Source organism: Gossypium hirsutum, chromosome D04 (genome assembly GCF_007990345.1).
Source record: "Gossypium hirsutum isolate 1008001.06 chromosome D04, Gossypium_hirsutum_v2.1, whole genome shotgun sequence".
Taxonomy (NCBI): Eukaryota; Viridiplantae; Streptophyta; class Magnoliopsida; order Malvales; family Malvaceae; genus Gossypium; species Gossypium hirsutum.
Genome location: NC_053440.1, coordinates 40,329,079 through 40,344,545, shown reverse-complemented (window position 1 = coordinate 40,344,545; position 15,467 = coordinate 40,329,079).

Below are 15,467 nucleotides of genomic sequence, written 5' to 3'. Positions count from 1 at the left end.
TATCAATTTGATAAGGTAGTTAAACCATTTTCTTGTAATTTTTATAGATTCACGATCATGAGAGCTTAATTTAGCTAGCCCATGTATCAATTTTTTCAATTGTTTAGTTTTTAGCAAGTTACTTGTAACACCTTCACCTATCACCATCGTCGGATTAGGGTAACAGTTCATAACAAGTAACATCAAGTCATTATAATAATAAACGTTTAAATAAAATAAAATAAATAAATAAAAAATTCAATCATAGCATACATTTACAAGCCTTAAAACGAGTTTTAGGAACCCTCAAAATAAGCCATTTCAAAACCTAAACTTCCCTAACAAGTTTCCCTAATTGATATTGCATTCAATTGACTTAAGAACACTTTAAACATTCAAAAACATATCAATTCAAGCAACCTAAACCTTTTAACCAATATGCCATTCAAAAACACCTCAAATCAAAACAAACCAATTTAAGACAAAAGGTATACTTTCATGCCACAAATATAGAACAGTAGCTCACACTTAGCACAATTGTACACATTTCTACCCGTTTTAAACATACCAAAGTTTTTCTCCAAACCTTAAAGTGCAAAAAGATAACAAATTAACCACAATACAAGTGAACACACAACATTACCATGTCATTCACATCTTAATCTTACAAGCAACCACACTTATGATAGGTCACATTATATATACATAACAAATCTCAAAACATTTGCATCTCAACCTATTACATGCCATATAAGCCAAAATAAACATCTAAAAACTATCGAAATCAACTAAATAGTGTGATTCAAATGTTGATCCAATTGCCCATTCCACAAAATGATATCTACAAGAAAACAAGTAACACAAGTAAGCTTATAAAGCTTAGTAAGTTCGGCGAATAAAAAGGGCAAATCTTACCGAACTAAACATGATATTTTAAACTATTAAAACTTAATGATTAGTATTTCCTATCAGACACAATTCATATCTAGTGATTATACACTTTGAGTACAAGTTGCATTTAATAATTTCATAAGAGGTCTATCATATTCAAAACAAGTTACTACCCAGAATTCATGAATAATACTGGACCATCCAAAAATTCAATACAATACTTTAATACGAGAATTACTACTCGATAAATGTTATATGGATATAAGTACACAGGTAAACCAACCAGAACACGTCAAACGCTTGTAAGAGCTAGTTCAACCGAAACACGTCTCGACACCAAGTGCCCAGCCCGTAGGCTATACATTCACCCTCGTAACACGCAATATTAGGATAGTATAACCCAGTGGTTCGCAATAAATGCTAAACCTCGGTATACTCAGGAAATAACTGCAAATCATGTAACATCCTCCTCTCCATCAATCCTGTATAACACACAATATTATCCATTTGCATTACCATCTATACTCTATCCAACGTTCGTCCGGCTCAAGAATAACATTTTAAATCATATTTCCCAAACAATTTCATATCACCATTATAGTAGTTTAACATCCACTAATTCAATAATAAATCATTAGGCATTACATATATAAAATTTTGAACCGACTGAACTTACTAGGGCTAAATTGCAGTAGTTGAAAAAGTTCAGGGGCTATTCTGTTACTTTTCTTTTTCCCCGTATATCAGCAAAATCTTGATCTAAAATATAATTTATTTCATTTATTAGCTTAAATTTCACATATTAATAAAATTTAAAATTTGTACCCTTCTATTTACAAAAATTACACAATTACCCCTAACTTTTACACTTTATGCGATTTAGTCCCTTAACCCGAAAATAATCAAATTAGCCACTTTTGAAAACCGCTACATCCAACCGAATATTTATAGATTCAAAAAAGTCCCTAAAATATCACTATTTCACAATTATACCATGATATTTTAACATTTTAACAATTTAATCCTTTAACTAAAACCTAACAAATACTTCAAACTCATCATTAACATCAAGAACAATCAATAATCATCAATGGAAACATTCAAAATTTTGAACAGTTTTAAAAACAAAGGTACGGGTTAGCTGGACCTAATTGTAACGATATAAAAAATATAAAATTCATTAAAAACAATACTAAAAAACTCACTCATGCAAGGACATACACTAGTCGAACCTCCAAGCTCTTCCCTCCCATTGTGTTTCAGCCAAAACATTTCCAAATGAAGAAGACGATGATTTTTTTGAACTTTTCTTTTACTTAATTTCACTTTATTTACAAAATTGCCATTATAGCATGTTTTAATCAATTTTTTTGATCTCCATTACCTCCCACTAACCATTGGGATGGTTTAATTACCATATTAAACCCCTTATTTTAATAAAATATTAAATCGGCACTAAGAAATTAATAACTATTAACTTTTACACTTTTTATAATTGAGTCCTTTTTCTTTAATTAGTTGTCTAAACGTTAAAATTTCTTAACCAAATTTTAATATGACCTTAATGACCTCATAAATATTATAAAAATAATATTTATGGACCGAAATGTTGGAATTTATGATCCCGAAATCTTTGTTCCGTCACCATTGAAAAAACGGGTTGTTACAACTCCCCTATTAGGAAATTTCGTCCATGAAATTGTTACCTTAAAATAAATTCAGATACTGTAGTTTCATCGATTCCTCAGTTTCCTAGGTAACTTCTTGAGTACCGTGCTGATGCCACAGAACTTTTACTAGCAGTACCTATTTATTTCGAAGTTCTTTTACTTCCCGAGCCAAGATTCGTACTAGTTCTTTGGAACAAGTCAAATATGGCTGCAGTTCAATCTCACTATGAGGAATCACGTGTGAAGGATTAGATATGTACTGTCTTAGGATTGAAACATGGAAAACATTATCTTTTCAAGTTCAGGAGGCAAAATAATCTATAAGCTACAAGGCCGATTCTTTTAATAATTTCATACAACCCGATAAACCTCATACTCAACTTTCCCTTTCTACCAAAACGCAACACTTTCTTCCATGGGGAGACTTTCAAGAACACTCGATCACCAAGAACAAACTTAATATGTTTTCTTTTCAAATTTGAGTACGACTTCTGACGATCAGCTGCAGCTTTCAGACAATTTCAAATGGTTCGGACCTTGTCTTCTGTTTCACGAATCAAGTCAGTCCCAAGTAGTTTGGATTTGTTCAATTTAGACCAATACCATATAGAGCTTCAAACAGTGCCATTTTGATACTGGATCGATAACTGTTATTATAAAAAACTCAGGTAACGACAAATATTTCTCTATGTTACCCTCGAACTCAATGATACAACACCGTAACATATCTTCTAAAATCTATATCACCTGTTCTGACTACCCATTAGTCTGAGGATGAAATGCTATACTAAAATTGAGGGTAGTGCCCAAAGCATCGTGAAGTTTACTCTAAAATCTCAATGTGAACCTCGGATCTCGATCCAAAATAATAGATACCGAAACATCATGTAATTTAACAATCTCAGACATATCTAACTTCGCTAATCTCTCAAGTGAATAATTTGTCCGGACCAGAATAAAATAAGCCTATTTGGTCAATCTGACAACAATCACCTAGATCGAATCTTTTTTCCTTGGATTTACAAGTAAACCAGATACGAAATTCGTCGTGACTCGCACCTATTTTCATTCAGGAATCATGACAGATTGTAATAGTCTCGACAATACCTAATGCTCAGCTTTCACTTGTTGACAAATCAAACATTTAGCTACAAATTCAGAAGTTATGCGTTTTATCCTTGGCCACCACTACATCTGTTTCAAATCATAATACATTTTAGCGCTACCAGGATGAATCAAATATGTACTACTATGAGCTTTAGACAGAATGTCTCGTTTCAAATCTAGGTTATTTGGAACACATAATCTACCATGATAATACAACATACCATCAGTACCAATAGTATATTCAGTAGTTAAATCACTTTGAACCAAATTTCATTTCATTACTAATTTCAAGTCATCATTTTGCAATTCTCGTATTCATTGAAGAAACAATAGGTTAGTCCTCAATTATGCTAAAACAGAACCATCTTTATTCAGAATCAAATGAGCATTTAACGCTCTCAAGGCAAATAATGATTTCTGACTAAGTGCATCTGCAACCACATTAGCTTTTCCCAGAAGATACTCAATAACTAGATCGTAGTCTTTTAATAACTCTAACCACCGTATTTGTCTCAAATTTCGTTCTTTTTGAGTCACAAAATATTTCAAGCTTTTATGATCGGTGTATACGTGACATTTTTCACCGTATAGATAGGGTTCCAAAATTTTTAAAGTGAAAACAACCGCGGCCAATTCCTGATCGTGAGTTAGATAGTTTCTCTCACGTGGTTTCAACTGTTGAGAAGTATATGCTATTACTTTCCTGGTTTGCATTAAAACACAACTAAGTCCACTAAGAGATGCGTCGCTATAAACAACATATTCTTTCTCGAATTCAGACTGAGTTAATATTGGGGATTCTGTCAACATGTTTTTCAATTAATCGAAACTCTTTTGACCTTTATCAGACCAAACAAAATCAACATTTTTCTGTAACAGTCTGGTCATCGACGATGCAACTATCAAGAAGTTTTTAACAAAATAACAGTAATAACCTGCTAAACCTAGAAAACTTCGCACCTTTGAAATATTCTTTGGACCGTTTCAATTAACACTAACAAAAACTTTACTCGGATCGACTTGAATCCCATCCATTGATATTATGTGTCCTAGGAATCCAACCTCGTGAAGCCAAAATTCATATTTACTGAATTTTGCATACAACAGTTTTTCTCTTAAAGTCTGTAACACGATTCTTAGATGTTGAGCATGTTCGGATTCTGTTTTAGAATTGATCAATATATCGTCAATAAACATAACCACAAATCTATCCAAATGGGACTGAAAAGCCCGATTCATTAAATCCATAAAAGCAGCAGGAGCATTCGTTAATCTGAATGGCATTACCAGAAACTCATAGTGGCCGTAATGGGTTCAAAAAGTAGTTTTCAGTAGGTCACAATCTTTAACCCACAACTGATAATATCATGATCTGAGATCTATTTTTGAAAACACTGTTGCACCTTTTAACTTATCAAATAAATCATCGATACGTGGTAGAGGATATTTATTTTTAATTGTAACTTTATTCTACTGTTTATAGTCAATGCACAATCTCAACGATCTGTCTTTCTTTTTCACAAATAACATAGGTGTATCCCAGGAAGACATACTCAGCCGAATAAACCCTCTGTCTAATAATTCTTGAAACTGTGCTTTCAGCTCTTTTAACTCAACTGGTGCCATACGATACGGCGATATCAATATCCGTGCAGTTCTAGGTGCTAAATTAATAACAAAATCAACTTCATGCTCAGGTGGAAAACCTAATAACTCTTTAGGGAACACATAAGTAAACTCATTAACAATTGGTAACTGATCTAATTTCAACTCTAAATCTTGGGTATCAAGTATATATGCCAAAAATGCCTTTCTACCTTTACGTATCAATTTTTTTGTGCTGAAATAACTGAAATAATTCTGGCAGTACTACTCGATCTGTCAGACTCAACTGAGATCATCTCACCCATTTGACATTTCAAATCAATTCATTTCTATCTACAGTTAACCACAACATCTTGTAATGTTAACCAGTCCATACCTAAAATAATATTAAATTCCCGGAAGGGTAATAACATCAAATCAACAAGAAATTCACAGCCCGTAATTTTCAGTGGATACTTACAACAAATTAAATTGACTATCACACTCTGACCAAGTGGATTAGTAACTTGAACATCATATTAAGTCAATTCAAAGGTAAATTCTTATCTGTTACTAATGTAGTACAAATATAAGAGTGGGTTAACCTAAGGTCAACCAGTACATACATAGTAACATCAAAGAGATAGAGTGTACCATTAATCACATCAGACACAGTAGCTTCCTCTCTAGTTTAGATAGCGTACATCTAAGCAGGTACTCTAACTTCTGACCGGGCAACTGTGTCTTTCATTCCCGTACGAGGAGTCTTGGTATTACTGCTCTGGCTAGGACATCTACCTTTCTAAGACGTTGACGTTTGCTTTTCATTTTGATCCTCCTTATCTCTCGCTAGTCTCGAACAGTTCTGCAGAAAGTGATCAGTCGAACCACATTTGAAACATGCTCCCTATTTAGTTTGCATTCACCAGTATGAAGTTTTCCACAGTGTTTACAGGCTGTCTTCGGAGCATTCCGAACACTTCTCACACTATCAATAGGCTTCATTTGAGACTTTAAATCATGTTAAACTGACTTACTTTTACTCGGATACTTTGATGCTGATGTGGCACGATTGAATTCTTCTATGGTTTTCTTTGACGATGGTACAAAAAACGACTTAGAGGAACTTCTTTTGTTAAATTCTCAGGCCCGTCTATTTTGTTAAATTCTCAGGCCCGTCTATCTCTTTATAGCTTGAGATTATATACTTTTTTCCATTTTTTGTGCACGATTAGATAGAACAACAAATTCTCAAATTTCATTTTCTCCAATCATCATTCAAGCCATCTTCAAACTGGATACACATTTCTTCTTCAGTAGGTACAATTTCTCGAGCATATTTGCTGAGATATATGAATTCTCTCTCATACTCAGCTACTGATTTATTTCCCTGCTTCAATTTGAGAAATTCTATTTTCTTTTTATCCAGATATTATTTGTCGACATGTTTCTTCTTAAGCTCTGACTGAAAGAAATCCCAAGAAATTTTATATATTGGTACTACTGTTGTCAATATAGTCCACCAACTATATGTTTCCTTTTTCAATAATGAAACAACATATCTAAGATAGCCGTTAGGAGAAAAATCCATTTCCTCAAATACTCACAAAATATTTTGAAGCTAATACTCTGCTTTAATAGGGTCATCTTCCAATCTAACTCAAAATTCTTCAGCACCACACTTTCTAATTTTGTCAATCGATGGTCATCGTCTAGATTCAGTTATATGAGGATGTGGAGGTGCCATAGGAGGTATAATAAGGGATGGAGATTGTTTAATCTCATTTTTAGATACTCGTGAATCGAAATACTATGACTTGTTCCTTGTTCCAAAGTCGGTACATTGGTATTTACCTCATTGGTGTTAGCACGACCAGATCCGACCGACATCTTTACAATCTATAAGAAAAATAAGGGTTAGATCAGATCAATCACATCATACTATCACATATTTATCTAGCATGTAATTCTAGACTTCTAATACGCTACGTTCAGTCTGAGAACAAACTAAATCATAGCTCTAATACCACTAAACGTAACATCTCACTCGTCATTGTCGCTAAATTAGGGTTATGGGATACTATGACACGTTAACAATTTAAAACAAGTAACATCAAGTCATTATAATAAACATTTAACTAAAATAAAATAAATAATCGAAATTCAATCATAGGATACATTTACAAGGCTTAAAACGAGTTTTAGGAACCCTTAAAACAAGCCATTTCAAAACCTAAACTCTCCAATAAGTTACCCCAATTGATATTGCATTCAATTAACTTAAGAACACTTTAAACATTCAAAAACATATTAATTCAAACAACCTAAACCTTCTAACCAATATGTCATTCAAAGGCACTATGACAATCCAATTTTCAGTGGTGACGAAAATAGTGGTTCGAGACCACTAAAACAGACGAGTCAGTTTAAACTTTTTATTATTTATTATTTATGCGTTAAATGTGATTTTAGGAAAACTTTTGAATTAATAATTTGTGTTTTAGAAGGAATTATTAGGTTAAGTAATTTTGAAAACAAGGTATCGAGACCTCAATTTCATAAACCAAGTCGTAAATATTTTTATACATATTTCTGGAATGTAATTGAGTTAGTTTTAAAGTTTCGTTAGAAAATTTTAACGTTTTGATAGTTAATTAATTAAAAAGGACTAAATTGAAAAAGGTGCAAAACTTGTTAATTAAAGAAATAATGATTAAATAGCTCAAGTCATAAATAAGGAAGGACTAAAAGGGAAAATTAGCCCAAAGAGGATGGTTGAGGCGACATTAGCTAGAAAAAAAATAGGAAATTAGGTGAAATAAGGGTAAAATTGGAAATTTTGTAAAATTAAATAAATAAAACAACAATTAAAAGAAATCTTGACAATTATTCATGAATTTTCAGCCAAAAATGCCATAGAAGAGTCCTTCTAAGCTGGTCTTTCATATGTTTGCTACAAGTGAGTTCAATTCTTGCCTTTTTCTTGTAATTTCTGTGTTTTTAAGACTTTTACAATTAGGTCCAACTAGCTATTTCATTAGTTTTTTTATTCTATGGGTAATTTTGAAAGTTATAATTTATGAGTGCTAGATGTTTATGATGAATGAACATGAATTGTAAGCTTTAATTTTTTTATATGATGATTTTATCAAGTGATTTCAAGGGGAATTGATTTTAGGACCAAATTGTGAAAAAGATTACATGTTACGGTTTAGTATTAAATTATGTTTATAAAAGGCTGTGTGATAGCTTAGAATATCTATAAAATTATTAATTAAGAAAAATTAGCTTATTTGATAGGCTAATTGGTGAGGGACTAAATTGTAAAAATTGTAAAAGTTAGGGTAATTATGTAAATTTTAAAATTGAAGGGTATAAAATTGTGAAGTGAATTAGAATTGAATTATATGCTAATAAATAAATAAATAATTTAATATTTTAGATCAAGAGCTTGAAGATAATCGTGAAAAAAGGGAAATTAGCAAAATAGTCCCTAAGCTACTACAAATTCTACAAATCTACCCCAAGTAAGTTCGTATGGTTAAAATTTCATGATTATTTATTGATTTATGAATGATATAATGTATTTATTCATATTTTTATTATTGAAATTAAAATTTATTGTTAAAATATGAAATTGAAATGAATGCTTAAAACAAGTAGAATGTAGGATAGAGTATAATCATTTTATAGCAAAGGATGAATTGACGGATAAGACCATGGTTGGACCATGGAAATGTTTATTTGTAAGACCATAGCTGGGCTATGGCATTTTAATGAAAAGAACGTAACTGGGTTATAGCACTTTGAACGTAAGACCATGGTTGGACCATGACAATATTTATAAATAAGACCATAGCTGGGCTATGGCATTAAGATGATAAGACCATAACTGGGTTATGACACTACGAATTTAAGACCATGGCTGGGCCATGACAATGCATGTGTAAGACCATAGTTGGACTATGGCATAAAGAAAATGATATACTCACATCCGTAAGTAATTCCTCGATGCAGTAAGAATTAGTAAAAAAACCTATGTGAATGAATTGAAAGATATATTAATTATTAATGATATTGATCTGAAGTAAGTGTGTTCATTGACTTATGTTGTATTTGACAGGGAGAATGCATGATTTATTTACAATTTAGTTTATTATATTAAGTTCGGTAAGATCAAAGTTTAATCTATTGAACTTACTAAACTTTATTAAGCTTACTCGTGTTGTTTTATGTTCTTGTGGATTAACGTGTGATTGAGAGATCGGATCAACACATCAAGTCGTACTATCCAGTTTAATCCGGTAGTTTTTGAAATGTAAATTTTGGTTTATATGGCATGTATAGGGTTGGTTTGACAATGAAATAGTTCGAATTGTGGTTGTGAATCTTATATGTTTATATGTGTGTAATTAGTAGTAGAATTTGATAAATCAATGAAATGAGTTAAATGGGTAAGTATAAGTAATTGATGTATATGCAATGTTATATTATGTTTAGAACACGTATTGGTTGGTTTTGATTGCTTGGTTGGGATATATTAGTGTATTTAAATGTTGTGTGTAGGTTGATGTCAAAAAGGGTGAGAAAAGTGGCCTGAAAATTATCTATTTTCGTCCGCATGAGCAGAGGCACGGGTGTGTGTCACAATCGTGTGTGACACACGGCCATGGACATGGGCGTGCAGTCTGGCCGTGTGTCCCCTGCACCTTAAAATTTCGAAATAGAATGCCCAAGTTTTAGCACATGGCCTAGCACACGGGCATGTGGTTGGCCGTGTGACCCAAGTCAGAGAGTTAAACGGGTAAGGACATGGGCTAGGACACGGCTGTGTGCCTCACATCGAATGCCTACAAGGCCTGAGACACGGGCCGGCCACACGGGTGTGTGTCCCCAGTTTCTAAGAAAAATTTTAAGATTTTGGGAAAAAATCCCTAAGTCTCCGGTTTAGTCCCAATTCACCTTCTAAGGTGTATTTTGGGTCTCGAATGCCCATCTAAGGGACAATATGTGTTTTATATAATTGATTCTTGTTTTGTATAATAAAGGTAATGAAATATTTGTAATTAGTCCGTAAAGTCTGGTAATGCTCTGTAACTCTGTTCCGACGACGGATAAGGGTTAGGGGTGTTACAGGCACCTCAAATCAAAACAAAACAATTTAAGACAACAGGTATACTTTCATGCGACAAATATAGAACATTAGCTCACACCTAGCGCAATTATACACATTTCTACCCATTTTAAACATATCAAAGTGTTTCTCCAAACCTTAACAATGTAAAAAGATTACAAACTAACCACAATACAAGTGAACACATAACATTACCATGTCATTCACATCTTAATCTTACAAGCAACCACACTTATGATAGGCCACATCATATATACATACCAAATCTCAAAACATTTGCATCTCAACCTACTACGTGCATTATATGCCAAAATACACATCCAAAAACTACCGAAATCAACTAGATAGTGTGACTCGAAGGTTGATCCGATCGCTTGTTCCACAAAATGATATCTACAAGAAAACAAAAAGTAACACAAGTAAGCTTATAAGGCTTAGTAAGTTCGATGAATAAAAATAGTAAATCTTACCAAACTAAACATGATATTTTAAACTATTAAAACTTAATGGTCAGTATTTCCTATTAGACACAATTCATATCTAGTGAGTTTATACACTTCGAGTACAAGCTTCATTTAATAATTTCATAAGAGGTCTATCAGATTCAAAATAAGTTACTACCAAGAATTCATGAATAATACTAGACTATCCAAAAATTCAATACAATACTTTAATACGAGAATTACCACCCGATAAATGTTATATGGATATGGTTACATAGGTAAACCAATGGGAACACGTCAAACGCTTGTAAGAGCTAGTCCAACTGAAAACATGCCTCGGCACCAAGTGCTCAGCCCATAGGCTATACATTCGCCCTGTAACACACAGTATCAGGATAGTATAACCCGATGGTTTGCAACAAATGCTAAACTGCGGTATACTTAGGAAATAACTGTAAATCATGTAACGTCCTCCTCTCCATCAATCCCATTTAACATGCAATATAATCCATTTGCATTACCAACTATACTCTATCCAACATTCATTCGGCTCAAGAATAACATTTTAAAGCATATTTCCTAAACAATTTCATATCACCATTATAATAGTTTAACATCCAATAATACAATAATAATTCATTAGGCATTATATATAAAATTTTAAACTGTACGAACTTACCTAGGCTAAATTGCAGTAGTTGTAAAAGTTTAGGGACTATTCCGCTACTTTTCATTTTCCCTGTATATCAACAGAATCTTGATCTAAAATATAATTCGTTTCATTTATTAGCTTAAAACTCATATATTAATAAAATTTAAAATTTGTACCCTTCTATTTACAAAAATTACAAAATTGCCCTTAATTTTTACACTTTATGCGATTTAGTCCCTTAACTCGAAAATCATCAAATTAGCCACTTTTAAAAATCACTACATCCAGCCAAATATTTAAGGCTTCAAAAAAGTCTCTAAAATATCACTATTTCACAATTATACCATGAGATTTTAACATTTTAACAATTTAATCCTTTAACTAAAAACTAGCAAATACATCAAACTCATCATTAACATCAAGAACAATCAATATTCATCAATGAAAACATTGAAAATTTTGAACAGTTTCAAAAACAAAGGTACGGGTTAGTTGGACCTAATTGTAACCATCTCAAAAACATAAAATTCATTAAAATGAGACTAAAAAAATCACTCATGCAAGGACATACACCATCCAAACGTCTGAAATCTCCCCTTTCATGGTGTTTCGGCCAAAAAAATTCCAAATGAAGAATATGATGAATTGTTTTTAAATTTTCTTTTACTGAATTTCACTTTATTTACAAAATTACCATTATAACATATTTTAATCAATTTTTTAATCTCCATTACAGCCCACTAACCATTGGGATGGTTTAATTGCCATATTAAACCCCCCTCTTTTAATAAAATATCAAATCGACTCCAAAACATCAATAGCTATTAACTTTGTACTTTTTACAATTTAGTCCTTTTTTCTTTATTAGTTGTCTAAACGTTAAAATTTCTTAACCAAATTTTAATACGACCCTAATGACCTCGTAAATATTATTTTTATAATATTTACGGTCAGACATGTCAGAATTTGTAGTCCGAAACCACTGTTCTATCACCACTGAAAAATGTCTGTTACATTATCATTAAAAAATTATGAATTTGGCTTGAAATTGGTAGGTATTAAGCTTAGATCATGATAAGGACTAAATTGTAAAGTTAAATAAGCTTTTTAGTTAACTTTGTAACATTAGAGACTAAATTGAATAAGTGAAAAATATATTATGAAATTATGTTATGAATAGGAAGTATAGAGTCTATAATGAAAGAATGTGAAATCAGATTTTTATTCAAAGTTAGATATTGAAAAGTATGCATATTCCAAGTATAGAGATTAAAATTAATAAAATGAAAAATAAGAATGGATTTAAAAAGGGGATTAACTAAGGTCATGCGTCTCATAGCATCATTGTTAGTGAACCATTGAATGGCTATTATATGTTAATTCATGACATTGATTTGGTATGTACATGTGTATATAATTGTATATAGTAAGTGTAACAACCCAGTTTTGACCCTAATCGGAATAGTGGTTTCGAGACCACAAATCTGAGTTAGAATAATATTTTAATATTATTTTTAGTGTCTATTATATGTTAAGTTATAGGTGTGAAAAATTCGTGTGGAAATTTAATCGTTTGAATGTTCAATTCGATAAAAAGGGTTTAATTGTGTAAAATGAAAATTTAGGGGTTAAATCTAAAAATACCTAATTGTTGTTGTCTTTTAAAAATGGGGGTCTTAAATGACAATTAGACCAGTTAAATGTTAGTGGGTGGCTATGGACAACTATATCCTTATGTTATATGAAATATAAATTATTTATTAAAGGTTAATAAGGTAAATAAATAAAATACTAATATATGTTAATTAAAAACAAAGAAAAATTCAATTGTTATCATCCTTGTTTAGCCAAAACTAGAGAAAAGAAAGAAGAGAAAAACACAAGCATAGGTTCGGCCATACTCAAGCTTGATTTAAGGTTCGTTTTAGCTCGATTTTTGATAATTTTTACGTTTTTGAGATCGTTGCTTTGAATAATTCAAAACCCATGTCTTAATTTTGTGAATTGTTGATGATTTTGAAATGTGCCATTGATGAATGCTTGAACTTTGTGATAGTTGATGATGAAAAATGAAAGAAATGTGATAGATTAACATGTTTTGTCTTTGAATTTTTAGTGAATTTGAGAAATTAGAGCTAAATTGTGAAAATGAATTTTTGAGGGATTAAAATGTGAAATAAATGAAATGTGTGGACTTGTATGAAGACAAGGAACATTCGGCCCTAGCTTAGTGTGGGCAAATTTTGTGTATTTTGTGTTTTGTGCAAAAAGAACTAAATTGCAAAAAGTGTAAAATGTTAGGGGCAAAATGGTAATTTGCCCATTTATGTATTTTTGGACTTAATTGAATGTTTTGATGAATAAAAAGGTTAAATTTGATTATGTTTAGATCAAGAAATGAAGAAAATAGATTTGGATCGGGGGAAAACGTGAGTAATTAAATAGTCGATCGTGTCCGCTGTTATTCGAGGTAAGTCTACTAGCTACTAAATGGAACTAAATTTGTATATATATGTGTGTATGAATCTATATTGAATTATTTTTGATCTATAATCAAGCATACTTTGGTTGAATAGACTTGAAATATGGATAGTAATTGTGTATAAGCTATATTCGGCTATAAGGATGTATATTTATATAAGTTTTGATAATAAATATAATGAAGAATAGTACATAGATATATGTATATACATTGTTTAAATATTTCAATATATATATATATATGTTTATGACTTATTTGAAAATAGTTGGTGATATGGGGATTATAAATGCAAAATAAGTTTCGAAAATAAGTATATGTACAATTATGTATAATTTTTAAGTTTGAAAAAAAGGTATGTATATTGTATATGCATAAGAAATTTCGAATGGGTGTTTCTATATGAATTGATGCATATATGTTTATATTCGAATAGGTATTTAATAAAATTCAATGTTAAGTGTTAAGTATATATATTTAAATATATGTACATATATGGATTGCATCAAATGTATACTTACATATATATATTTAGTTAGGTTCGAATAACTGTATTTAGGTATGTAAAGTTTTGTATTAAATTTAGTTAAGTAGTAATGTATATGAATATATGTGTGCGCATACAATTTATAGATGTTTGAATTGAATTGAAGATAGAATTTTATAAATTCTCTTATGTTTGAATATGATCTTTTACAATTATGTGATTACATTAAAGAATTACTTGAGGAGTATTTCGTATATGTGAAATTGAAATGTTCAGGTTTAAAACCTAGCAGGCTTAAGGCCGGTGAAATAATTCGGACTTTAAGTCTAGCAGGCTAAGTGCCGGTGATCTGAATCAGGTTATAAACCTAGCAGGCTAAGTGCCGGTGATCTGAATCAGGTTATAAACCTAGCAGGCTAAGCGCCAGTGATCTGAATCAGGTTATAAACCTAGCAGGCTAAGTGTCGATGATCTGAATCAAGTTATAAACCTAGCAGGCTAAGTGCCGGTGATCTGAATCAGGCTATAAGCCTAGCAGGCTAATTGCCGGTGAATATGTTAAATTAAGTGATTATATGCATTTGATATATATATAAATGATTTTGGGTTATATGTAATGGATAGGTATATGAACATTTGTTTATATGTATTTGATGAGCATATAAATGTTTGGATCTTTTGTTTAGTAAGTATGCACATATATGGGTTGTTATGAAAATTGTTAATATACAAGTATGCATTCGGCACATGTGGATAGAAGTATAGATGTGCATTTGGCTCATGTAGTTGATAAGTAAAAATATAAGCTTTTGACATATGTATTTGAAAGATCATAGATATGCATTCGATGAAATGCAAATGATAAGCATATTAGAAATCAGTATATGCAATTAATGATTATGCCTGTAACTTGATTATAAGCATATAATGTTTATACATATGTTCGTTTATATGTATTTTAGATATGCTATAAACTTACTAAGCTATAAAAGCTTACTTTGATTGTTTTTGTCCATTTGTTTTATAGATAAAAACCATGCT